Genomic DNA, 22,456 nt, shown 5'->3' with positions numbered 1-22,456 from the left:
AAAGAAATTTTAAGCGCAGCAGAGTAACCAGCGCACATACCTGTTAGCTCAGGTGAGTTTAAAAGGCTGCTGTTGATAACAAGGGCATTTGCTAAATAGATGGTGTGTGTGCAACAATATACTGAAAGGTCAATTATATTGTGCAGCTTATCTCACCACCTGTAGTTATTTAGGTGAAATCTCCAAAATGCTTGCCTAATATGTCTGTTTATCCAAAAGGAAGTAAAAAGGGAGAGCTAGAAAGATAGCATTGCATCACATTACATGGCAATGCAATGCACAGTTGCTGAAGTTGAACCAAAATGAGCTTGTAATCTGGCTTCTGCAACTTTGAACATGAAAAATCCAATGAGGAGAAGAAAAGCAAAGCCAAAGAGTCCATCCCAAAATCCGACAAACAAGCAAAATGAACAAAAAACATTGAATTCAATTCTTTCTGATTTTAGAAACTGCATTAAAGAAGGGGTGCACCGGTCCTGGAGATACTGCAATACCAGGTCAATGCGTGGAGTGGACAGAGCAAGCTCTTTTTCCATCTCCCTGTTCTAAAAATCCATTTAATATATGGTCCCCAGATAGGGGACGTATCAGATATTAAACTGATAAGAACAGATTTTTCTATCGAAAGCCCGAATTCGTGTACAAAACCCGAGTGCGCTTAAAAAAGTGACAAGTGCCACAAAAAAAGTGCACTAGGATGCTGGTCTTCTTGAAACCCTCTCCAAAAGGAGAAGGGTCCCCCAAACCATTCCCCGTCCCTCCGAGCCAAAAGGACACAGCGAGGAACAGGGACAAAAAGCCACCTCCAGCCGAAGCCAGAGGCGAACCAATCTTACCCCCAGCACCTGCCCGAGTTCTCACCCGAGCAAGGCACTGGGAGCCAAAGACTGTGCTCCCCTCCCGGAAGAGGGGAGCCAACAACACTCTCCTCCCAAAAGAGGAGAGCCAGGGGGGTTCAGGGGGGAGCGGAACCTGATGGCCACACACTCCCCCCCTAGACCTGCCAAGAGAGGAACCCGTAAGGGAATCGCATCCCGACAAAATCCTAGTAGGACGTGACACACGTGAATAAGTGGACACACAGTGACAAAGAAATTAAATAAATAGTGAAGGTTTCACAGTATAATACTGCCCGGACCTTCGACCGGGAATTGAAAAATTCCCCATCCTAAGGCCAGAAGGCCCGGAATAAGGGTGTGTGCGAAGAAAGAAAATTTGAAGTGCTTGTGCAAATGTGCCATAAACTCAAGTGGGGTTCCCAATCCCGGTGAGTTAAGGCACCCCAGGGTCACCACTCCTGGGGCACTTCACACTTCGGGCTTTCGATCTTCCCCGGCCCAATGGCGTCGATCCTGGGGGGCCATGCTTTCCACCAGATGACTATATTAGCCACCTGGCGTACTAACAAGCGCCTAAACCCCAGTGTGCATAATGTATCAATCTACTAGAGCGGCCAACATCCAAAACCGCCTTTTCGAAAGATACTACACTTGATCTTAGCCAAAAGGCCGAGAAGCGATAACCAGAATTGGTTTCAAACTACGGAGCCACCCAAGGATCCTGAAAAGTCCATTTGTGGAGATGAGCTCCTGGACTCCCGTTAAGAAGACATGTTGTCAACCTCTAGATCCCTTACATGCCTGCACTTTTCGGCTTGCTGCTGCTGCAATCCACGCGTTTTAGATCTGCATAACTCCACCTCTTTAAACACAGCACCTTCACCCCCTGCTGTTCCCACCCGCCTCAACACCGTTGGAAGGGAGGAGAACCAATTAAGGCGGGGGGTGGGATGGAACGAGCAGCTGTCTACCCTTAGCAGGAGGGCTCCTGATTATATACCTCTCCTGCTGCTGCTGCTGCTGGCTGTCCAGCAGCAGACTGAAGGTGGCTGCTGCTGTGCACAGGTATATAAAGGCTCAGAGCCTATTATGACACGCGCAGCCAGCGTTCCATTGTCACATTCCATCTACTGCAGGCAGGATACCTGGCTGGCTGAATGTCGCTGAGAAGCTCACAGAGACCGCCATAAGCAACAGTTTAACAGAATGCCACAGACTAATCAACCAAACTTTTTGGGTTGGGTTCTCTTTTATAGTCTGCAGGTATTAAATGAAAGAAGTCAGTGTTCCAGCAGAAGGAGACAACGTTTCAGAAAAGGCATTGTAGCAAACCAAAAAAGAAATTTTAAGCGCAGCAGAGTAACCAGCGCACATACCTGTTAGCTCAGGTGAGTTTAAAAGGCTGCTGTTGATAACAAGGGCATTTGCTAAATAGATGGTGTGTGTGCAACAATATACTGAAAGGTCAATTATATTGTGCAGCTTATCTCACCACCTGTAGTTATTTAGGTGAAAGCTACAAAATGCTTGCCTAATATGTCTGTTTATCCAAAAGGAAGTAAAAAGGGAGAGCTAGAAAGATAGCATTGCATCACATTACATGGCAATGCAATGCACAGTTGCTGAAGTTGAACCAAAATGAGCTTGTAATCTGGCTTCTGCAACTTTGAACATGAAAAATCCAATGAGGAGAAGAAAAGCAAAGCCAAAGAGTCCATCCCAAAATCCGACAAACAAGCAAAATGAACAAAAAACATTGAATTCAATTCTTTCTGATTTTAGAAACTGCATTAAAGAAGGGGTGCACCGGTCCTGGAGATACTGCAATACCAGGTCAATGCGTGGAGTGGACAGAGCAAGCTCTTTTTCCATCTCCCTGTTCTAAAAATCCATTTAATATATGGTCCCCAGATAGGGGACGTATCAGATATTAAACTGATAAGAACAGATACTACACTTGATCTTAGCCAAAAGGCCGAGAAGCGATAACCAGAATTGGTTTCAAACTACGGAGCCACCCAAGGATCCTGAAAAGTCCATTTGTGGAGATGAGCTCCTGGACTCCCGTTAAGAAGACATGTTGTCAACCTCTAGATCCCTTACATGCCTGCACTTTTCGGCTTGCTGCTGCTGCAATCCACGCGTTTTAGATCTGCATAACTCCACCTCTTTAAACACAGCACCTTCACCCCCTGCTGTTCCCACCCGCCTCAACACCGTTGGAAGGGAGGAGAACCAATTAAGGCGGGGGGTGGGGTGGAACGAGCAGCTGCCTACCCTTAGCAGGAGGGCTCCTGATTACATACCTCTCCTGCTGCTGCTGCTGCTGGCTGTCCAGCAGCAGACTGAAGGTGGCTGCTGCTGTGCACAGGTATATAAAGGCTCAGAGCCTATTATGACACGCGCAGCCAGCGTTCCATTGCCACATTCCATCTACTGCAGGCAGGATACCTGGCTGGCTGAATGTCGCTGAGAAGCTCACAGAGACCGCCATAAGCAACAGTTTAACAGAATGCCACAGACTAATCAACCAAACTTTTTGGGTTGGGTTCTCTTTTATAGTCTGCAGGCATTAAATGAAAGAAGTCAGTGTTCCAGCAGAAGGAGACAACGTTTCAGAAAAGGCATTGTAGCAAACCAAAAAAGAAATTTTAAGCGCAGCAGAGTAACCAGCGCACATACCTGTTAGCTCAGGTGAGTTTAAAAGGCTGCTGTTGATAACAAGGGCATTTGCTAAATAGATGGTGTGTGTGCAACAATATACTGAAAGGTCAATTATATTGTGCAGCTTATCTCACCACCTGTAGTTATTTAGGTGAAAGCTCCAAAATGCTTGCCTAATATGTCTGTTTATCCAAAAGGAAGTAAAAAGGGAGAGCTAGAAAGATAGCATTGCATCACATTACATGGCAATGCAATGCACAGTTGCTGAAGTTGAACCAAAATGAGCTTGTAATCCGGCTTCTGCAACTTTGAACATGAAAAATCCAATGAGGAGAAGAAAAGCAAAGCCAAAGAGTCCATCCCAAAATCCGACAAACAAGCAAAATGAACAAAAAACATTGAATTCAATTCTTTCTGATTTTAGAAACTGCATTAAAGAAGGGGTGCACCGGTCCTGGAGATACTGCAATACCAGGTCAATGCGTGGAGTGGACAGAGCAAGCTCTTTTTCCATCTCCCTGTTCTAAAAATCCATTTAATATATGGTCCCCAGATAGGGGACGTATCAGATATTAAACTGATAAGAACAGATACTACACTTGATCTTAGCCAAAAGGCCGAGAAGCGATAACCAGAATTGGTTTCAAACTACGGAGCCACCCAAGGATCCTGAAAAGTCCATTTGTGGAGATGAGCTCCTGGACTCCCGTTAAGAAGACATGTTGTCAACCTCTAGATCCCTTACATGCCTGCACTTTTCGGCTTGCTGCTGCTGCAATCCACGCGTTTTAGATCTGCATAACTCCACCTCTTTAAACACAGCACCTTCACCCCCTGCTGTTCCCACCCGCCTCAACACCGTTGGAAGGGAGGAGAACCAATTAAGGCGGGGGGTGGGATGGAACGAGCAGCTGTCTACCCTTAGCAGGAGGGCTCCTGATTATATACCTCTCCTGCTGCTGCTGCTGCTGGCTGTCCAGCAGCAGACTGAAGGTGGCTGCTGCTGTGCACAGGTATATAAAGGCTCAGAGCCTATTATGACACGCGCAGCCAGCGTTCCATTGCCACATTCCATCTACTGCAGGCAGGATACCTGGCTGGCTGAATGTCGCTGAGAAGCTCACAGAGACCGCCATAAGCAACAGTTTAACAGAATGCCACAGACTAATCAACCAAACTTTTTGGGTTGGGTTCTCTTTTATAGTCTGCAGGTATTAAATGAAAGAAGTCAGTGTTCCAGCAGAAGGAGACAACGTTTCAGAAAAGGCATTGTAGCAAACCAAAAAAGAAATTTTAAGCGCAGCAGAGTAACCAGCGCACATACCTGTTAGCTCAGGTGAGTTTAAAAGGCTGCTGTTGATAACAAGGGCATTTGCTAAATAGATGGTGTGTGTGCAACAATATACTGAAAGGTCAATTATATTGTGCAGCTTATCTCACCACCTGTAGTTATTTAGGTGAAAGCTACAAAATGCTTGCCTAATATGTCTGTTTATCCAAAAGGAAGTAAAAAGGGAGAGCTAGAAAGATAGCATTGCATCACATTACATGGCAATGCAATGCACAGTTGCTGAAGTTGAACCAAAATGAGCTTGTAATCTGGCTTCTGCAACTTTGAACATGAAAAATCCAATGAGGAGAAGAAAAGCAAAGCCAAAGAGTCCATCCCAAAATCCGACAAACAAGCAAAATGAACAAAAAACATTGAATTCAATTCTTTCTGATTTTAGAAACTGCATTAAAGAAGGGGTGCACCGGTCCTGGAGATACTGCAATACCAGGTCAATGCGTGGAGTGGACAGAGCAAGCTCTTTTTCCATCTCCCTGTTCTAAAAATCCATTTAATATATGGTCCCCAGATAGGGGACGTATCAGATATTAAACTGATAAGAACAGATACTACACTTGATCTTAGCCAAAAGGCCGAGAAGCGATAACCAGAATTGGTTTCAAACTACGGAGCCACCCAAGGATCCTGAAAAGTCCATTTGTGGAGATGAGCTCCTGGACTCCCGTTAAGAAGACATGTTGTCAACCTCTAGATCCCTTACATGCCTGCACTTTTCGGCTTGCTGCTGCTGCAATCCACGCGTTTTAGATCTGCATAACTCCACCTCTTTAAACACAGCACCTTCACCCCCTGCTGTTCCCACCCGCCTCAACACCGTTGGAAGGGAGGAGAACCAATTAAGGCGGGGGGTGGGGTGGAACGAGCAGCTGCCTACCCTTAGCAGGAGGGCTCCTGATTACATACCTCTCCTGCTGCTGCTGCTGCTGGCTGTCCAGCAGCAGACTGAAGGTGGCTGCTGCTGTGCACAGGTATATAAAGGCTCAGAGCCTATTATGACACGCGCAGCCAGCGTTCCATTGCCACATTCCATCTACTGCAGGCAGGATACCTGGCTGGCTGAATGTCGCTGAGAAGCTCACAGAGACCGCCATAAGCAACAGTTTAACAGAATGCCACAGACTAATCAACCAAACTTTTTGGGTTGGGTTCTCTTTTATAGTCTGCAGGCATTAAATGAAAGAAGTCAGTGTTCCAGCAGAAGGAGACAACGTTTCAGAAAAGGCATTGTAGCAAACCAAAAAAGAAATTTTAAGCGCAGCAGAGTAACCAGCGCACATACCTGTTAGCTCAGGTGAGTTTAAAAGGCTGCTGTTGATAACAAGGGCATTTGCTAAATAGATGGTGTGTGTGCAACAATATACTGAAAGGTCAATTATATTGTGCAGCTTATCTCACCACCTGTAGTTATTTAGGTGAAAGCTCCAAAATGCTTGCCTAATATGTCTGTTTATCCAAAAGGAAGTAAAAAGGGAGAGCTAGAAAGATAGCATTGCATCACATTACATGGCAATGCAATGCACAGTTGCTGAAGTTGAACCAAAATGAGCTTGTAATCTGGCTTCTGCAACTTTGAACATGAAAAATCCAATGAGGAGAAGAAAAGCAAAGCCAAAGAGTCCATCCCAAAATCCGACAAACAAGCAAAATGAACAAAAAACATTGAATTCAATTCTTTCTGATTTTAGAAACTGCATTAAAGAAGGGGTGCACCGGTCCTGGAGATACTGCAATACCAGGTCAATGCGTGGAGTGGACAGAGCAAGCTCTTTTTCCATCTCCCTGTTCTAAAAATCCATTTAATATATGGTCCCCAGATAGGGGACGTATCAGATATTAAACTGATAAGAACAGATACTACACTTGATCTTAGCCAAAAGGCCGAGAAGCGATAACCAGAATTGGTTTCAAACTACGGAGCCACCCAAGGATCCTGAAAAGTCCATTTGTGGAGATGAGCTCCTGGACTCCCGTTAAGAAGACATGTTGTCAACCTCTAGATCCCTTACATGCCTGCACTTTTCGGCTTGCTGCTGCTGCAATCCACGCGTTTTAGATCTGCATAACTCCACCTCTTTAAACACAGCACCTTCACCCCCTGCTGTTCCCACCCGCCTCAACACCGTTGGAAGGGAGGAGAACCAATTAAGGCGGGGGGTGGGATGGAACGAGCAGCTGTCTACCCTTAGCAGGAGGGCTCCTGATTATATACCTCTCCTGCTGCTGCTGCTGCTGGCTGTCCAGCAGCAGACTGAAGGTGGCTGCTGCTGTGCACAGGTATATAAAGGCTCAGAGCCTATTATGACACGCGCAGCCAGCGTTCCATTGCCACATTCCATCTACTGCAGGCAGGATACCTGGCTGGCTGAATGTCGCTGAGAAGCTCACAGAGACCGCCATAAGCAACAGTTTAACAGAATGCCACAGACTAATCAACCAAACTTTTTGGGTTGGGTTCTCTTTTATAGTCTGCAGGTATTAAATGAAAGAAGTCAGTGTTCCAGCAGAAGGAGACAACGTTTCAGAAAAGGCATTGTAGCAAACCAAAAAAGAAATTTTAAGCGCAGCAGAGTAACCAGCGCACATACCTGTTAGCTCAGGTGAGTTTAAAAGGCTGCTGTTGATAACAAGGGCATTTGCTAAATAGATGGTGTGTGTGCAACAATATACTGAAAGGTCAATTATATTGTGCAGCTTATCTCACCACCTGTAGTTATTTAGGTGAAAGCTACAAAATGCTTGCCTAATATGTCTGTTTATCCAAAAGGAAGTAAAAAGGGAGAGCTAGAAAGATAGCATTGCATCACATTACATGGCAATGCAATGCACAGTTGCTGAAGTTGAACCAAAATGAGCTTGTAATCTGGCTTCTGCAACTTTGAACATGAAAAATCCAATGAGGAGAAGAAAAGCAAAGCCAAAGAGTCCATCCCAAAATCCGACAAACAAGCAAAATGAACAAAAAACATTGAATTCAATTCTTTCTGATTTTAGAAACTGCATTAAAGAAGGGGTGCACCGGTCCTGGAGATACTGCAATACCAGGTCAATGCGTGGAGTGGACAGAGCAAGCTCTTTTTCCATCTCCCTGTTCTAAAAATCCATTTAATATATGGTCCCCAGATAGGGGACGTATCAGATATTAAACTGATAAGAACAGATACTACACTTGATCTTAGCCAAAAGGCCGAGAAGCGATAACCAGAATTGGTTTCAAACTACGGAGCCACCCAAGGATCCTGAAAAGTCCATTTGTGGAGATGAGCTCCTGGACTCCCGTTAAGAAGACATGTTGTCAACCTCTAGATCCCTTACATGCCTGCACTTTTCGGCTTGCTGCTGCTGCAATCCACGCGTTTTAGATCTGCATAACTCCACCTCTTTAAACACAGCACCTTCACCCCCTGCTGTTCCCACCCGCCTCAACACCGTTGGAAGGGAGGAGAACCAATTAAGGCGGGGGGTGGGGTGGAACGAGCAGCTGCCTACCCTTAGCAGGAGGGCTCCTGATTACATACCTCTCCTGCTGCTGCTGCTGCTGGCTGTCCAGCAGCAGACTGAAGGTGGCTGCTGCTGTGCACAGGTATATAAAGGCTCAGAGCCTATTATGACACGCGCAGCCAGCGTTCCATTGCCACATTCCATCTACTGCAGGCAGGATACCTGGCTGGCTGAATGTCGCTGAGAAGCTCACAGAGACCGCCATAAGCAACAGTTTAACAGAATGCCACAGACTAATCAACCAAACTTTTTGAGTTGGGTTCTCTTTTATAGTCTGCAGGCATTAAATGAAAGAAGTCAGTGTTCCAGCAGAAGGAGACAACGTTTCAGAAAAGGCATTGTAGCAAACCAAAAAAGAAATTTTAAGCGCAGCAGAGTAACCAGCGCACATACCTGTTAGCTCAGGTGAGTTTAAAAGGCTGCTGTTGATAACAAGGGCATTTGCTAAATAGATGGTGTGTGTGCAACAATATACTGAAAGGTCAATTATATTGTGCAGCTTATCTCACCACCTGTAGTTATTTAGGTGAAAGCTCCAAAATGCTTGCCTAATATGTCTGTTTATCCAAAAGGAAGTAAAAAGGGAGAGCTAGAAAGATAGCATTGCATCACATTACATGGCAATGCAATGCACAGTTGCTGAAGTTGAACCAAAATGAGCTTGTAATCTGGCTTCTGCAACTTTGAACATGAAAAATCCAATGAGGAGAAGAAAAGCAAAGCCAAAGAGTCCATCCCAAAATCCGACAAACAAGCAAAATGAACAAAAAACATTGAATTCAATTCTTTCTGATTTTAGAAACTGCATTAAAGAAGGGGTGCACCGGTCCTGGAGATACTGCAATACCAGGTCAATGCGTGGAGTGGACAGAGCAAGCTCTTTTTCCATCTCCCTGTTCATAAAATCCATTTAATATATGGTCCCCAGATAGGGGACGTATCAGATATTAAACTGATAAGAACAGATACTACACTTGATCTTAGCCAAAAGGCCGAGAAGCGATAACCAGAATTGGTTTCAAACTACGGAGCCACCCAAGGATCCTGAAAAGTCCATTTGTGGAGATGAGCTCCTGGACTCCCGTTAAGAAGACATGTTGTCAACCTCTAGATCCCTTACATGCCTGCACTTTTCGGCTTGCTGCTGCTGCAATCCACGCGTTTTAGATCTGCATAACTCCACCTCTTTAAACACAGCACCTTCACCCCCTGCTGTTCCCACCCGCCTCAACACCGTTGGAAGGGAGGAGAACCAATTAAGGCGGGGGGTGGGGTGGAACGAGCAGCTGCCTACCCTTAGCAGGAGGGCTCCTGATTACATACCTCTCCTGCTGCTGCTGCTGCTGGCTGTCCAGCAGCAGACTGAAGGTGGCTGCTGCTGTGCACAGGTATATAAAGGCTCAGAGCCTATTATGACACGCGCAGCCAGCGTTCCATTGCCACATTCCATCTACTGCAGGCAGGATACCTGGCTGGCTGAATGTCGCTGAGAAGCTCACAGAGACCGCCATAAGCAACAGTTTAACAGAATGCCACAGACTAATCAACCAAACTTTTTGGGTTGGGTTCTCTTTTATAGTCTGCAGGCATTAAATGAAAGAAGTCAGTGTTCCAGCAGAAGGAGACAACGTTTCAGAAAAGGCATTGTAGCAAACCAAAAAAGAAATTTTAAGCGCAGCAGAGTAACCAGCGCACATACCTGTTAGCTCAGGTGAGTTTAAAAGGCTGCTGTTGATAACAAGGGCATTTGCTAAATAGATGGTGTGTGTGCAACAATATACTGAAAGGTCAATTATATTGTGCAGCTTATCTCACCACCTGTAGTTATTTAGGTGAAAGCTCCAAAATGCTTGCCTAATATGTCTGTTTATCCAAAAGGAAGTAAAAAGGGAGAGCTAGAAAGATAGCATTGCATCACATTACATGGCAATGCAATGCACAGTTGCTGAAGTTGAACCAAAATGAGCTTGTAATCTGGCTTCTGCAACTTTGAACATGAAAAATCCAATGAGGAGAAGAAAAGCAAAGCCAAAGAGTCCATCCCAAAATCCGACAAACAAGCAAAATGAACAAAAAACATTGAATTCAATTCTTTCTGATTTTAGAAACTGCATTAAAGAAGGGGTGCACCGGTCCTGGAGATACTGCAATACCAGGTCAATGCGTGGAGTGGACAGAGCAAGCTCTTTTTCCATCTCCCTGTTCTAAAAATCCATTTAATATATGGTCCCCAGATAGGGGACGTATCAGATATTAAACTGATAAGAACAGATACTACACTTGATCTTAGCCAAAAGGCCGAGAAGTGATAACCAGAATTGGTTTCAAACTACAGAGCCACCCAAGGATCCTGAAAAGTCCATTTGTGGAGATGAGCTCCTGGACTCCCGTTAAGAAGACATGTTGTCAACCTCTAGATCCCTTACATGCCTGCACTTTTCGGCTTGCTGCTGCTGCAATCCACGCGTTTTAGATCTGCATAACTCCACCTCTTTAAACACAGCACCTTCACCCCCTGCTGTTCCCACCCGCCTCAACACCGTTGGAAGGGAGGAGAACCAATTAAGGCGGGGGGTGGGGTGGAACGAGCAGCTGTCTACCCTTAGCAGGAGGGCTCCTGATTACATACCTCTCCTGCTGCTGCTGCTGCTGGCTGTCCAGCAGCAGACTGAAGGTGGCTGCTGCTGTGCACAGGTATATAAAGGCTCAGAGCCTATTATGACACGCGCAGCCAGCGTTCCATTGCCACATTCCATCTACTGCAGGCAGGATACCTGGCTGGCTGAATGTCGCTGAGAAGCTCACAGAGACTGCCATAAGCAACAGTTTAACAGAATGCCACAGACTAATCAACCAAACTTTTTGGGTTGGGTTCTCTTTTATAGTCTGCAGGCATTAAATGAAAGAAGTCAGTGTTCCAGCAGAAGGAGACAACGTTTCAGAAAAGGCATTGTAGCAAACCAAAAAAGAAATTTTAAGCGCAGCAGAGTAACCAGCGCACATACCTGTTAGCTCAGGTGAGTTTAAAAGGCTGCTGTTGATAACAAGGGCATTTGCTAAATAGATGGTGTGTGTGCAACAATATACTGAAAGGTCAATTATATTGTGCAGCTTATCTCACCACCTGTAGTTATTTAGGTGAAAGCTCCAAAATGCTTGCCTAATATGTCTGTTTATCCAAAAGGAAGTAAAAAGGGAGAGCTAGAAAGATAGCATTGCATCACATTACATGGCAATGCAATGCACAGTTGCTGAAGTTGAACCAAAATGAGCTTGTAATCTGGCTTCTGCAACTTTGAACATGAAAAATCCAATGAGGAGAAGAAAAGCAAAGCCAAAGAGTCCATCCCAAAATCCGACAAACAAGCAAAATGAACAAAAAACATTGAATTCAATTCTTTCTGATTTTAGAAACTGCATTAAAGAAGGGGTGCACCGGTCCTGGAGATACTGCAATACCAGGTCAATGCGTGGAGTGGACAGAGCAAGCTCTTTTTCCATCTCCCTGTTCTAAAAATCCATTTAATATATGGTCCCCAGATAGGGGACGTATCAGATATTAAACTGATAAGAACAGATACTACACTTGATCTTAGCCAAAAGGCCGAGAAGCGATAACCAGAATTGGTTTCAAACTACGGAGCCACCCAAGGATCCTGAAAAGTCCATTTGTGGAGATGAGCTCCTGGACTCCCGTTAAGAAGACATGTTGTCAACCTCTAGATCCCTTACATGCCTGCACTTTTCGGCTTGCTGCTGCTGCAATCCACGCGTTTTAGATCTGCATAACTCCACCTCTTTAAACACAGCACCTTCACCCCCTGCTGTTCCCACCCACCTCAACACCGTTGGAAGGGAGGAGAACCAATTAAGGCGGGGGGTGGGGTGGAACGAGCAGCTGTCTACCCTTAGCAGGAGGGCTCCTGATTACATACCTCTCCTGCTGCTGCTGCTGCTGGCTGTCCAGCAGCAGACTGAAGGTGGCTGCTGCTGTGCACAGGTATATAAAGGCTCAGAGCCTATTATGACACGCGCAGCCAGCGTTCCATTGCCACATTCCATCTACTGCAGGCAGGATACCTGGCTGGCTGAATGTCGCTGAGAAGCTCACAGAGACCGCCATAAGCAACAGTTTAACAGAATGCCACAGACTAATCAACCAAACTTTTTGGGTTGGGTTCTCTTTTATAGTCTGCAGGCATTAAATGAAAGAAGTCAGTGTTCCAGCAGAAGGAGACAACGTTTCAGAAAAGGCATTGTAGCAAACCAAAAAAGAAATTTTAAGCGCAGCAGAGTAACCAGCGCACATACCTTTTAGCTCAGGTGAGTTTAAAAGGCTGCTGTTGATAACAAGGGCATTTGCTAAATAGATGGTGTGTGTGCAACAATATACTGAAAGGTCAATTATATTGTGCAGCTTATCTCACCACCTGTAGTTATTTAGGTGAAAGCTCCAAAATGCTTGCCTAATATGTCTGTTTATCCAAAAGGAAGTAAAAAGGGAGAGCTAGAAAGATAGCATTGCATCACATTGCATGGCAATGCAATGCACAGTTGCTGAAGTTGAACCAAAATGAGCTTGTAATCTGGCTTCTGCAACTTTGAACATGAAAAATCCAATGAGGAGAAGAAAAGCAAAGCCAAAGAGTACATCCCAAAATCCGACAAACAAGCAAAATGAACAAAAAACATTGAATTCAATTCTTTCTGATTTTAGAAACTGCATTAAAGAAGGGGTGCACCGGTCCTGGAGATACTGCAATACCAGGTCAATGCGTGGAGTGGACAGAGCAAGCTCTTTTTCCATCTCCCTGTTCTAAAAATCCATTTAATATATGGTCCCCAGATAGGGGACGTATCAGATATTAAACTGATAAGAACAGATACTACACTTGATCTTAGCCAAAAGGCCGAGAAGCGATAACCAGAATTGGTTTCAAACTACGGAGCCACCCAAGGATCCTGAAAAGTCCATTTGTGGAGATGAGCTCCTGGACTCCCGTTAAGAAGACATGTTGTCAACCTCTAGATCCCTTACATGCCTGCACTTTTCGGCTTGCTGCTGCTGCAATCCACGCGTTTTAGATCTGCATAATTCCACCTCTTTAAACACAGCACCTTCACCCCCTGCTGTTCCCACCCGCCTCAACACCGTTGGAAGGGAGGAGAACCAATTAAGGCGGGGGGTGGGGTGGAACGAGCAGCTGTCTACCCTTAGCAGGAGGGCTCCTGATTACATACCTCTCCTGCTGCTGCTGCTGCTGGCTGTCCAGCAGCAGACTGAAGGGGGCTGCTGCTGTGCACAGGTATATAAAGGCTCAGAGCCTATTATGACACGCGCAGCCAGCGTTCCATTGCCACATTCCATCTACTGCAGGCAGGATACCTGGCTGGCTGAATGTCGCTGAGAAGCTCACAGAGACCGCCATAAGCAACAGTTTAACAGAATGCCACAGACTAATCAACCAAACTTTTTGGGTTGGGTTCTCTTTTATAGTCTGCAGGCATTAAATGAAAGAAGTCAGTGTTCCAGCAGAAGGAGACAACGTTTCAGAAAAGGCATTGTAGCAAACCAAAAAAGAAATTTTAAGCGCAGCAGAGTAACCAGCGCACATACCTGTTAGCTCAGGTGAGTTTAAAAGGCTGCTGTTGATAACAAGGGCATTTGCTAAATAGATGGTGTGTGTGCAACAATATACTGAAAGGTCAATTATATTGTGCAGCTTATCTCACCACCTGTAGTTATTTAGGTGAAAGCTCCAAAATGCTTGCCTAATATGTCTGTTTATCCAAAAGGAAGTAAAAAGGGAGAGCTAGAAAGATAGCATTGCATCACATTACATGGCAATGCAATGCACAGTTGCTGAAGTTGAACCAAAATGAGCTTGTAATCTGGCTTCTGCAACTTTGAACATGAAAAATCCAATGAGGAGAAGAAAAGCAAAGCCAAAGAGTCCATCCCAAAATCCGACAAACAAGCAAAATGAACAAAAAACATTGAATTCAATTCTTTCTGATTTTAGAAACTGCATTAAAGAAGGGGTGCACCGGTCCTGGAGATACTGCAATACCAGGTCAATGCGTGGAGTGGACAGAGCAAGCTCTTTTTCCATCTCCCTGTTCTAAAAATCCATTTAATATATGGTCCCCAGATAGGGGACGTATCAGATATTAAACTGATAAGAACAGATACTACACTTGATCTTAGCCAAAAGGCCGAGAAGCGATAACCAGAATTGGTTTCAAACTACGGAGCCACCCAAGGATCCTGAAAAGTCCATTTGTGGAGATCAGCTCCTGGACTCCCGTTAAGAAGACATGTTGTCAACCTCTAGATCCCTTACATGCCTGCACTTTTCGGCTTGCTGCTGCTGCAATCCACGCGTTTTAGATCTGCATAACTCCACCTCTTTAAACACAGCACCTTAACCCCCTGCTGTTCCCACCCACCTCAACACCGTTGGAAGGGAGGAGAACCAATTAAGGCGGGGGGTGGGGTGGAACGAGCAGCTGTCTACCCTTAGCAGGAGGGCTCCTGATTACATACCTCTCCTGCTGCTGCTGCTGCTGGCTGTCCAGCAGCAGACTGAAGGTGGCTGCTGCTGTGCACAGGTATATAAAGGCTCAGAGCCTATTATGACACGCGCAGCCAGCGTTCCATTGCCACATTCCATCTACTGCAGGCAGGATACCTGGCTGGCTGAATGTCGCTGAGAAGCTCACAGAGACCGCCATAAGCAACAGTTTAACAGAATGCCACAGACTAATCAACCAAACTTTTTGGGTTGGGTTCTCTTTTATAGTCTGCAGGCATTAAATGAAAGAAGTCAGTGTTCCAGCAGAAGGAGACAACGTTTCAGAAAAGGCATTGTAGCAAACCAAAAAAGAAATTTTAAGCGCAGCAGAGTAACCAGCGCACATACCTGTTAGCTCAGGTGAGTTTAAAAGGCTGCTGTTGATAACAAGGGCATTTGCTAAATAGATGGTGTGTGTGCAACAATATACTGAAAGGTCAATTATATTGTGCAGCTTATCTCACCACCTGTAGTTATTTAGGTGAAAGCTCCAAAATGCTTGCCTAATATGTCTGTTTATCCAAAAGGAAGTAAAAAGGGAGAGCTAGAAAGATAGCATTGCATCACATTACATGGCAATGCAATGCACAGTTGCTGAAGTTGAACCAAAATGAGCTTGTAATCTGGCTTCTGCAACTTTGAACATGAAAAATCCAATGAGGAGAAGAAAAGCAAAGCCAAAGAGTCCATCCCAAAATCCGACAAACAAGCAAAATGAACAAAAAACATTGAATTCAATTCTTTCTGATTTTAGAAACTGCATTAAAGAAGGGGTGCACCGGTCCTGGAGATACTGCAATACCAGGTCAATGCGTGGAGTGGACAGAGCAAGCTCTTTTTCCATCTCCCTGTTCTAAAAATCCATTTAATATATGGTCCCCAGATAGGGGACGTATCAGATATTAAACTGATAAGAACAGATACTACACTTGATCTTAGCCAAAAGGCCGAGAAGCGATAACCAGAATTGGTTTCAAACTACGGAGCCACCCAAGGATCCTGAAAAGTCCATTTGTGGAGATCAGCTCCTGGACTCCCGTTAAGAAGACATGTTGTCAACCTCTAGATCCCTTACATGCCTGCACTTTTCGGCTTGCTGCTGCTGCAATCCACGCGTTTTAGATCTGCATAACTCCACCTCTTTAAACACAGCACCTTAACCCCCTGCTGTTCCCACCCACCTCAACACCGTTGGAAGGGAGGAGAACCAATTAAGGCGGGGGGTGGGGTGGAACGAGCAGCTGTCTACCCTTAGCAGGAGGGCTCCTGATTACATACCTCTCCTGCTGCTGCTGCTGCTGGCTGTCCAGCAGCAGACTGAAGGTGGCTGCTGCTGTGCACAGGTATATAAAGGCTCAGAGCCTATTATGACACGCGCAGCCAGCGTTCCATTGCCACATTCCATCTACTGCAGGCAGGATACCTGGCTGGCTGAATGTCGCTGAGAAGCTCACAGAGACCGCCATAAGCAACAGTTTAACAGAATGCCACAGACTAATCAACCAAACTTTTTGGGTTGGGTTCTCTTTTATAGTCTGCAGGCATTAAATGAAAGAAGTCAGTGTTCCAGCAGAAGGAGACAACGTTTCAGAAAAGGCATTGTAGCAAACCAAAAAAGAAATTTTAAGCGCAGCAGAGTAACCAGCGCACATACCTGTTAGCTCAGGTGAGTTTAAAAGGCTGCTGTTGATAACAAGGGCATTTGCTAAATAGATGGTGTGTGTGCAACAATATACTGAAAGGTCAATTATATTGTGCAGCTTATCTCACCACCTGTAGTTATTTAGGTGAAAGCTACAAAATGCTTGCCTAATATGTCTGTTTATCCAAAAGGAAGTAAAAAGGGAGAGCTAGAAAGATAGCATTGCATCACATTGCATGGCAATGCAATGCACAGTTGCTGAAGTTGAACCAAAATGAGCTTGTAATCTGGCTTCTGCAACTTTGAACATGAAAAATCCAATGAGGAGAAGAAAAGCAAAGCCAAAGAGTCCATCCCAAAATCCGACAAACAAGCAAAATGAACAAAAAACATTGAATTCAATTCTTTCTGATTTTAGAAACTGCATTAAAGAAGGGGTGCACCGGTCCTGGAGATACTGCAATACCAGGTCAATGCGTGGAGTGGACAGAGCAAGCTCTTTTTCCATCTCCCTGTTCTAAAAATCCATTTAATATATGGTCCCCAGATAGGGGACGTATCAGATATTAAACTGATAAGAACAGATACTACACTTGATCTTAGCCAAAAGGCCGAGAAGCGATAACCAGAATTGGTTTCAAACTACGGAGCCACCCAAGGATCCTGAAAAGTCCATTTGTGGAGATGAGCTCCTGGACTCCCGTTAAGAAGACATGTTGTCAACCTCTAGATCCCTTACATGCCTGCACTTTTCGGCTTGCTGCTGCTGCAATCCACGCGTTTTAGATCTGCATAATTCCACCTCTTTAAACACAGCACCTTCACCCCCTGCTGTTCCCACCCGCCTCAACACCGTTGGAAGGGAGGAGAACCAATTAAGGCGGGGGGTGGGGTGGAACGAGCAGCTGTCTACCCTTAGCAGGAGGGCTCCTGATTACATACCTCTCCTGCTGCTGCTGCTGCTGGCTGTCCAGCAGCAGACTGAAGGTGGCTGCTGCTGTGCACAGGTATATAAAGGCTCAGAGCCTATTATGACACGCGCAGCCAGCGTTCCATTGCCACATTCCATCTACTGCAGGCAGGATACCTGGCTGGCTGAATGTCGCTGAGAAGCTCACAGAGACCGCCATAAGCAACAGTTTAACAGAATGCCACAGACTAATCAACCAAACTTTTTGGGTTGGGTTCTCTTTTATAGTCTGCAGGCATTAAATGAAAGAAGTCAGTGTTCCAGCAGAAGGAGACAACGTTTCAGAAAAGGCATTGTAGCAAACCAAAAAAGAAATTTTAAGCGCAGCAGAGTAACCAGCGCACATACCTGTTAGCTCAGGTGAGTTTAAAAGGCTGCTGTTGATAACAAGGGCATTTGCTAAATAGATGGTGTGTGTGCAACAATATACTGAAAGGTCAATTATATTGTGCAGCTTATCTCACCACCTGTAGTTATTTAGGTGAAAGCTCCAAAATGCTTGCCTAATATGTCTGTTTATCCAAAAGGAAGTAAAAAGGGAGAGCTAGAAAGATAGCATTGCATCACATTACATGGCAATGCAATGCACAGTTGCTGAAGTTGAACCAAAATGAGCTTGTAATCTGGCTTCTGCAACTTTGAACATGAAAAATCCAATGAGGAGAAGAAAAGCAAAGCCAAAGAGTCCATCCCAAAATCCGACAAACAAGCAAAATGAACAAAAAACATTGAATTCAATTCTTTCTGATTTTAGAAACTGCATTAAAGAAGGGGTGCACCGGTCCTGGAGATACTGCAATACCAGGTCAATGCGTGGAGTGGACAGAGCAAGCTCTTTTTCCATCTCCCTGTTCTAAAAATCCATTTAATATATGGTCCCCAGATAGGGGACGTATCAGATATTAAACTGATAAGAACAGATACTACACTTGATCTTAGCCAAAAGGCCGAGAAGCGATAACCAGAATTGGTTTCAAACTACGGAGCCACCCAAGGATCCTGAAAAGTCCATTTGTGGAGATGAGCTCCTGGACTCCCGTTAAGAAGACATGTTGTCAACCTCTAGATCCCTTACATGCCTGCACTTTTCGGCTTGCTGCTGCTGCAATCCACGCGTTTTAGATCTGCATAACTCCACCTCTTTAAACACAGCACCTTCACCCCCTGCTGTTCCCACCCGCCTCAACACCGTTGGAAGGGAGGAGAACCAATTAAGGCGGGGGGTGGGGTGGAACGAGCAGCTGTCTACCCTTAGCAGGAGGGCTCCTGATTACATACCTCTCCTGCTGCTGCTGCTGCTGGCTGTCCAGCAGCAGACTGAAGGTGGCTGCTGCTGTGCACAGGTATATAAAGGCTCAGAGCCTATTATGACACGCGCAGCCAGCGTTCCATTGCCACATTCCATCTACTGCAGGCAGGATACCTGGCTGGCTGAATGTCGCTGAGAAGCTCACAGAGACCGCCATAAGCAACAGTTTAACAGAATGCCACAGACTAATCAACCAAACTTTTTGGGTTGGGTTCTCTTTTATAGTCTGCAGGCATTAAATGAAAGAAGTCAGTGTTCCAGCAGAAGGAGACAACGTTTCAGAAAAGGCATTGTAGCAAACCAAAAAAGAAATTTTAAGCGCAGCAGAGTAACCAGCGCACATACCTGTTAGCTCAGGTGAGTTTAAAAGGCTGCTGTTGATAACAAGGGCATTTGCTAAATAGATGGTGTGTGTGCAACAATATACTGAAAGGTCAATTATATTGTGCAGCTTATCTCACCACCTGTAGTTATTTAGGTGAAAGCTCCAAAATGCTTGCCTAATATGTCTGTTTATCCAAAAGGAAGTAAAAAGGGAGAGCTAGAAAGATAGCATTGCATCACATTACATGGCAATGCAATGCACAGTTGCTGAAGTTGAACCAAAATGAGCTTGTAATCTGGCTTCTGCAACTTTGAACATGAAAAATCCAATGAGGAGAAGAAAAGCAAAGCCAAAGAGTCCATCCCAAAATCCGACAAACAAGCAAAATGAACAAAAAACATTGAATTCAATTCTTTCTGATTTTAGAAACTGCATTAAAGAAGGGGTGCACCGGTCCTGGAGATACTGCAATACCAGGTCAATGCGTGGAGTGGACAGAGCAAGCTCTTTTTCCATCTCCCTGTTCTAAAAATCCATTTAATATATGGTCCCCAGATAGGGGACGTATCAGATATTAAACTGATAAGAACAGATACTACACTTGATCTTAGCCAAAAGGCCGAGAAGCGATAACCAGAATTGGTTTCAAACTACGGAGCCACCCAAGGATCCTGAAAAGTCCATTTGTGGAGATGAGCTCCTGGACTCCCGTTAAGAAGACATGTTGTCAACCTCTAGATCCCTTACATGCCTGCACTTTTCGGCTTGCTGCTGCTGCAATCCACGCGTTTTAGATCTGCATAACTCCACCTCTTTAAACACAGCACCTTCACCCCCTGCTGTTCCCACCCGCCTCAACACCGTTGGAAGGGAGGAGAACCAATTAAGGCGGGGGGTGGGGTGGAACGAGCAGCTGTCTACCCTTAGCAGGAGGGCTCCTGATTACATACCTCTCCTGCTGCTGCTGCTGCTGGCTGTCCAGCAGCAGACTGAAGGTGGCTGCTGCTGTGCACAGGTATATAAAGGCTCAGAGCCTATTATGACACGCGCAGCCAGCGTTCCATTGCCACATTCCATCTACTGCAGGCAGGATACCTGGCTGGCTGAATGTCGCTGAGAAGCTCACAGAGACCGCCATAAGCAACAGTTTAACAGAATGCCACAGACTAATCAACCAAACTTTTTGGGTTGGGTTCTCTTTTATAGTCTGCAGGCATTAAATGAAAGAAGTCAGTGTTCCAGCAGAAGGAGACAACGTTTCAGAAAAGGCATTGTAGCAAACCAAAAAAGAAATTTTAAGCGCAGCAGAGTAACCAGCGCACATACCTGTTAGCTCAGGTGAGTTTAAAAGGCTGCTGTTGATAACAAGGGCATTTGCTAAATAGATGGTGTGTGTGCAACAATATACTGAAAGGTCAATTATATTGTGCAGCTTATCTCACCACCTGTAGTTATTTAGGTGAAAGCTCCAAAATGCTTGCCTAATATGTCTGTTTTTCCAAAAGGAAGTAAAAAGGGAGAGCTAGAAAGATAGCATTGCATCACATTACATGGCAATGCAATGCACAGTTGCTGAAGTTGAACCAAAATGAGCTTGTAATCTGGCTTCTGCAACTTTGAACATGAAAAATCCAATGAGGAGAAGAAAAGCAAAGCCAAAGAGTCCATCCCAAAATCCGACAAACAAGCAAAATGAACAAAAAACATTGAATTCAATTCTTTCTGATTTTAGAAACTGCATTAAAGAAGGGGTGCACCGGTCCTGGAGATACTGCAATACCAGGTCAATGCGTGGAGTGGACAGAGCAAGCTCTTTTTCCATCTCCCTGTTCTAAAAATCCATTTAATATATGGTCCCCAGATAGGGGACGTATCAGATATTAAACTGATAAGAACAGATACTACACTTGATCTTAGCCAAAAGGCCGAGAAGCGATAACCAGAATTGGTTTCAAACTACGGAGCCACCCAAGGATCCTGAAAAGTCCATTTGTGGAGATGAGCTCCTGGACTCCCGTTAAGAAGACATGTTGTCAACCTCTAGATCCCTTACATGCCTGCACTTTTCGGCTTGCTGCTGCTGCAATCCACGCGTTTTAGATCTGCATAACTCCACCTCTTTAAACACAGCACCTTCACCCCCTGCTGTTCCCACCCGCCTCAACACCGTTGGAAGGGAGGAGAACCAATTAAGGCGGGGGGTGGGGTGGAACGAGCAGCTGTCTACCCTTAGCAGGAGGGCTCCTGATTACATACCTCTCCTGCTGCTGCTGCTGCTGGCTGTCCAGCAGCAGACTGAAGGTGGCTGCTGCTGTGCACAGGTATATAAAGGCTCAGAGCCTATTATGACACGCGCAGCCAGCGTTCCATTGCCACATTCCATCTACTGCAGGCAGGATACCTGGCTGGCTGAATGTCGCTGAGAAGCTCACAGAGACCGCCATAAGCAACAGTTTAACAGAATGCCACAGACTAATCAACCAAACTTTTTGGGTTGGGTTCTCTTTTATAGTCTGCAGGCATTAAATGAAAGAAGTCAGTGTTCCAGCAGAAGGAGACAACGTTTCAGAAAAGGCATTGTAGCAAACCAAAAAAGAAATTTTAAGAGCAGCAGAGTAACCAGCGCACATACCTGTTAGCTCAGGTGAGTTTAAAAGGCTGCTGTTGATAACAAGGGCATTTGCTAAATAGATGGTGTGTGTGCAACAATATACTGAAAGGTCAATTATATTGTGCAGCTTATCTCACCACCTGTAGTTATTTAGGTGAAAGCTCCAAAATGCTTGCCTAATATGTCTGTTTATCCAAAAGGAAGTAAAAAGGGAGAGCTAGAAAGATAGCATTGCATCACATTACATGGCAATGCAATGCACAGTTGCTGAAGTTGAACCAAAATGAGCTTGTAATCTGGCTTCTGCAACTTTGAACATGAAAAATCCAATGAGGAGAAGAAAAGCAAAGCCAAAGAGTCCATCCCAAAATCCGACAAACAAGCAAAATGAACAAAAAACATTGAATTCAATTCTTTCTGATTTTAGAAACTGCATTAAAGAAGGGGTGCACCGGTCCTGGAGATACTGCAATACCAGGTCAATGCGTGGAGTGGACAGAGCAAGCTCTTTTTCCATCTCCCTGTTCTAAAAATCCATTTAATATATGGTCCCCAGATAGGGGACGTATCAGATATTAAACTGATAAGAACAGATACTACACTTGATCTTAGCCAAAAGGCCGAGAAGCGATAACCAGAATTGGTTTCAAACTACGGAGCCACCCAAGGATC

General features: G+C 45.0%; 16 non-coding genes and 2 pseudogenes across 16 annotated transcripts; all 18 read right to left on the bottom strand.

Annotated features, from left to right (window-relative positions):
* Positions 1–460: 460 nt before the first annotated feature.
* On the bottom strand, positions 461–639 carry LOC141150387 (U2 spliceosomal RNA; annotated as a pseudogene).
* Positions 640–1,428: 789 nt separating this feature from the next.
* Positions 1,429–1,520, bottom strand: LOC141151187 (U2 spliceosomal RNA; annotated as a pseudogene).
* Positions 1,521–2,635: 1,115 nt separating this feature from the next.
* LOC141275545 (U2 spliceosomal RNA) lies at positions 2,636–2,826 on the bottom strand. Its single transcript, XR_012323781.1, has one exon. It is a non-coding gene; the product is annotated as a U2 spliceosomal RNA (small nuclear RNA).
* A 1,115-nt stretch (positions 2,827–3,941) lies between these two features.
* On the bottom strand, positions 3,942–4,132 carry LOC141275544 (U2 spliceosomal RNA). Its single transcript, XR_012323780.1, has one exon. It is a non-coding gene; the product is annotated as a U2 spliceosomal RNA (small nuclear RNA).
* A 1,115-nt stretch (positions 4,133–5,247) lies between these two features.
* On the bottom strand, positions 5,248–5,438 carry LOC141275542 (U2 spliceosomal RNA). Its single transcript, XR_012323778.1, has one exon. It is a non-coding gene; the product is annotated as a U2 spliceosomal RNA (small nuclear RNA).
* A 1,115-nt stretch (positions 5,439–6,553) lies between these two features.
* LOC141275541 (U2 spliceosomal RNA) lies at positions 6,554–6,744 on the bottom strand. The gene has a single exon (XR_012323777.1). It is a non-coding gene; the product is annotated as a U2 spliceosomal RNA (small nuclear RNA).
* Positions 6,745–7,859: 1,115 nt separating this feature from the next.
* LOC141275540 (U2 spliceosomal RNA) lies at positions 7,860–8,050 on the bottom strand. The gene has a single exon (XR_012323776.1). It is a non-coding gene; the product is annotated as a U2 spliceosomal RNA (small nuclear RNA).
* A 1,115-nt stretch (positions 8,051–9,165) lies between these two features.
* LOC141149646 (U2 spliceosomal RNA) lies at positions 9,166–9,356 on the bottom strand. Its single transcript, XR_012245938.1, has one exon. It is a non-coding gene; the product is annotated as a U2 spliceosomal RNA (small nuclear RNA).
* A 1,115-nt stretch (positions 9,357–10,471) lies between these two features.
* Positions 10,472–10,662, bottom strand: LOC141149478 (U2 spliceosomal RNA). The gene has a single exon (XR_012245773.1). It is a non-coding gene; the product is annotated as a U2 spliceosomal RNA (small nuclear RNA).
* Positions 10,663–11,777: 1,115 nt separating this feature from the next.
* On the bottom strand, positions 11,778–11,968 carry LOC141275539 (U2 spliceosomal RNA). The gene has a single exon (XR_012323775.1). It is a non-coding gene; the product is annotated as a U2 spliceosomal RNA (small nuclear RNA).
* A 1,115-nt stretch (positions 11,969–13,083) lies between these two features.
* LOC141275538 (U2 spliceosomal RNA) lies at positions 13,084–13,274 on the bottom strand. The gene has a single exon (XR_012323774.1). It is a non-coding gene; the product is annotated as a U2 spliceosomal RNA (small nuclear RNA).
* Positions 13,275–14,389: 1,115 nt separating this feature from the next.
* On the bottom strand, positions 14,390–14,580 carry LOC141275537 (U2 spliceosomal RNA). The gene has a single exon (XR_012323773.1). It is a non-coding gene; the product is annotated as a U2 spliceosomal RNA (small nuclear RNA).
* Positions 14,581–15,695: 1,115 nt separating this feature from the next.
* Positions 15,696–15,886, bottom strand: LOC141275536 (U2 spliceosomal RNA). Its single transcript, XR_012323772.1, has one exon. It is a non-coding gene; the product is annotated as a U2 spliceosomal RNA (small nuclear RNA).
* Positions 15,887–17,001: 1,115 nt separating this feature from the next.
* Positions 17,002–17,192, bottom strand: LOC141275535 (U2 spliceosomal RNA). The gene has a single exon (XR_012323771.1). It is a non-coding gene; the product is annotated as a U2 spliceosomal RNA (small nuclear RNA).
* Positions 17,193–18,307: 1,115 nt separating this feature from the next.
* LOC141275534 (U2 spliceosomal RNA) lies at positions 18,308–18,498 on the bottom strand. The gene has a single exon (XR_012323770.1). It is a non-coding gene; the product is annotated as a U2 spliceosomal RNA (small nuclear RNA).
* A 1,115-nt stretch (positions 18,499–19,613) lies between these two features.
* On the bottom strand, positions 19,614–19,804 carry LOC141275533 (U2 spliceosomal RNA). The gene has a single exon (XR_012323769.1). It is a non-coding gene; the product is annotated as a U2 spliceosomal RNA (small nuclear RNA).
* A 1,115-nt stretch (positions 19,805–20,919) lies between these two features.
* LOC141275531 (U2 spliceosomal RNA) lies at positions 20,920–21,110 on the bottom strand. The gene has a single exon (XR_012323767.1). It is a non-coding gene; the product is annotated as a U2 spliceosomal RNA (small nuclear RNA).
* Positions 21,111–22,225: 1,115 nt separating this feature from the next.
* LOC141275530 (U2 spliceosomal RNA) lies at positions 22,226–22,416 on the bottom strand. Its single transcript, XR_012323766.1, has one exon. It is a non-coding gene; the product is annotated as a U2 spliceosomal RNA (small nuclear RNA).
* Positions 22,417–22,456: the final 40 nt, after the last annotated feature.

The sequence above is a fragment of the Phyllobates terribilis genome, unplaced genomic scaffold, assembly GCF_046119375.1.
Source record: "Phyllobates terribilis strain yellow unplaced genomic scaffold, ASM4611937v1 Scaffold_5__5_contigs__length_657084704, whole genome shotgun sequence".
NCBI classification, from domain to species: Eukaryota; Metazoa; Chordata; class Amphibia; order Anura; family Dendrobatidae; genus Phyllobates; species Phyllobates terribilis.
This window is presented reverse-complemented; position numbering and strand designations above follow the sequence as displayed.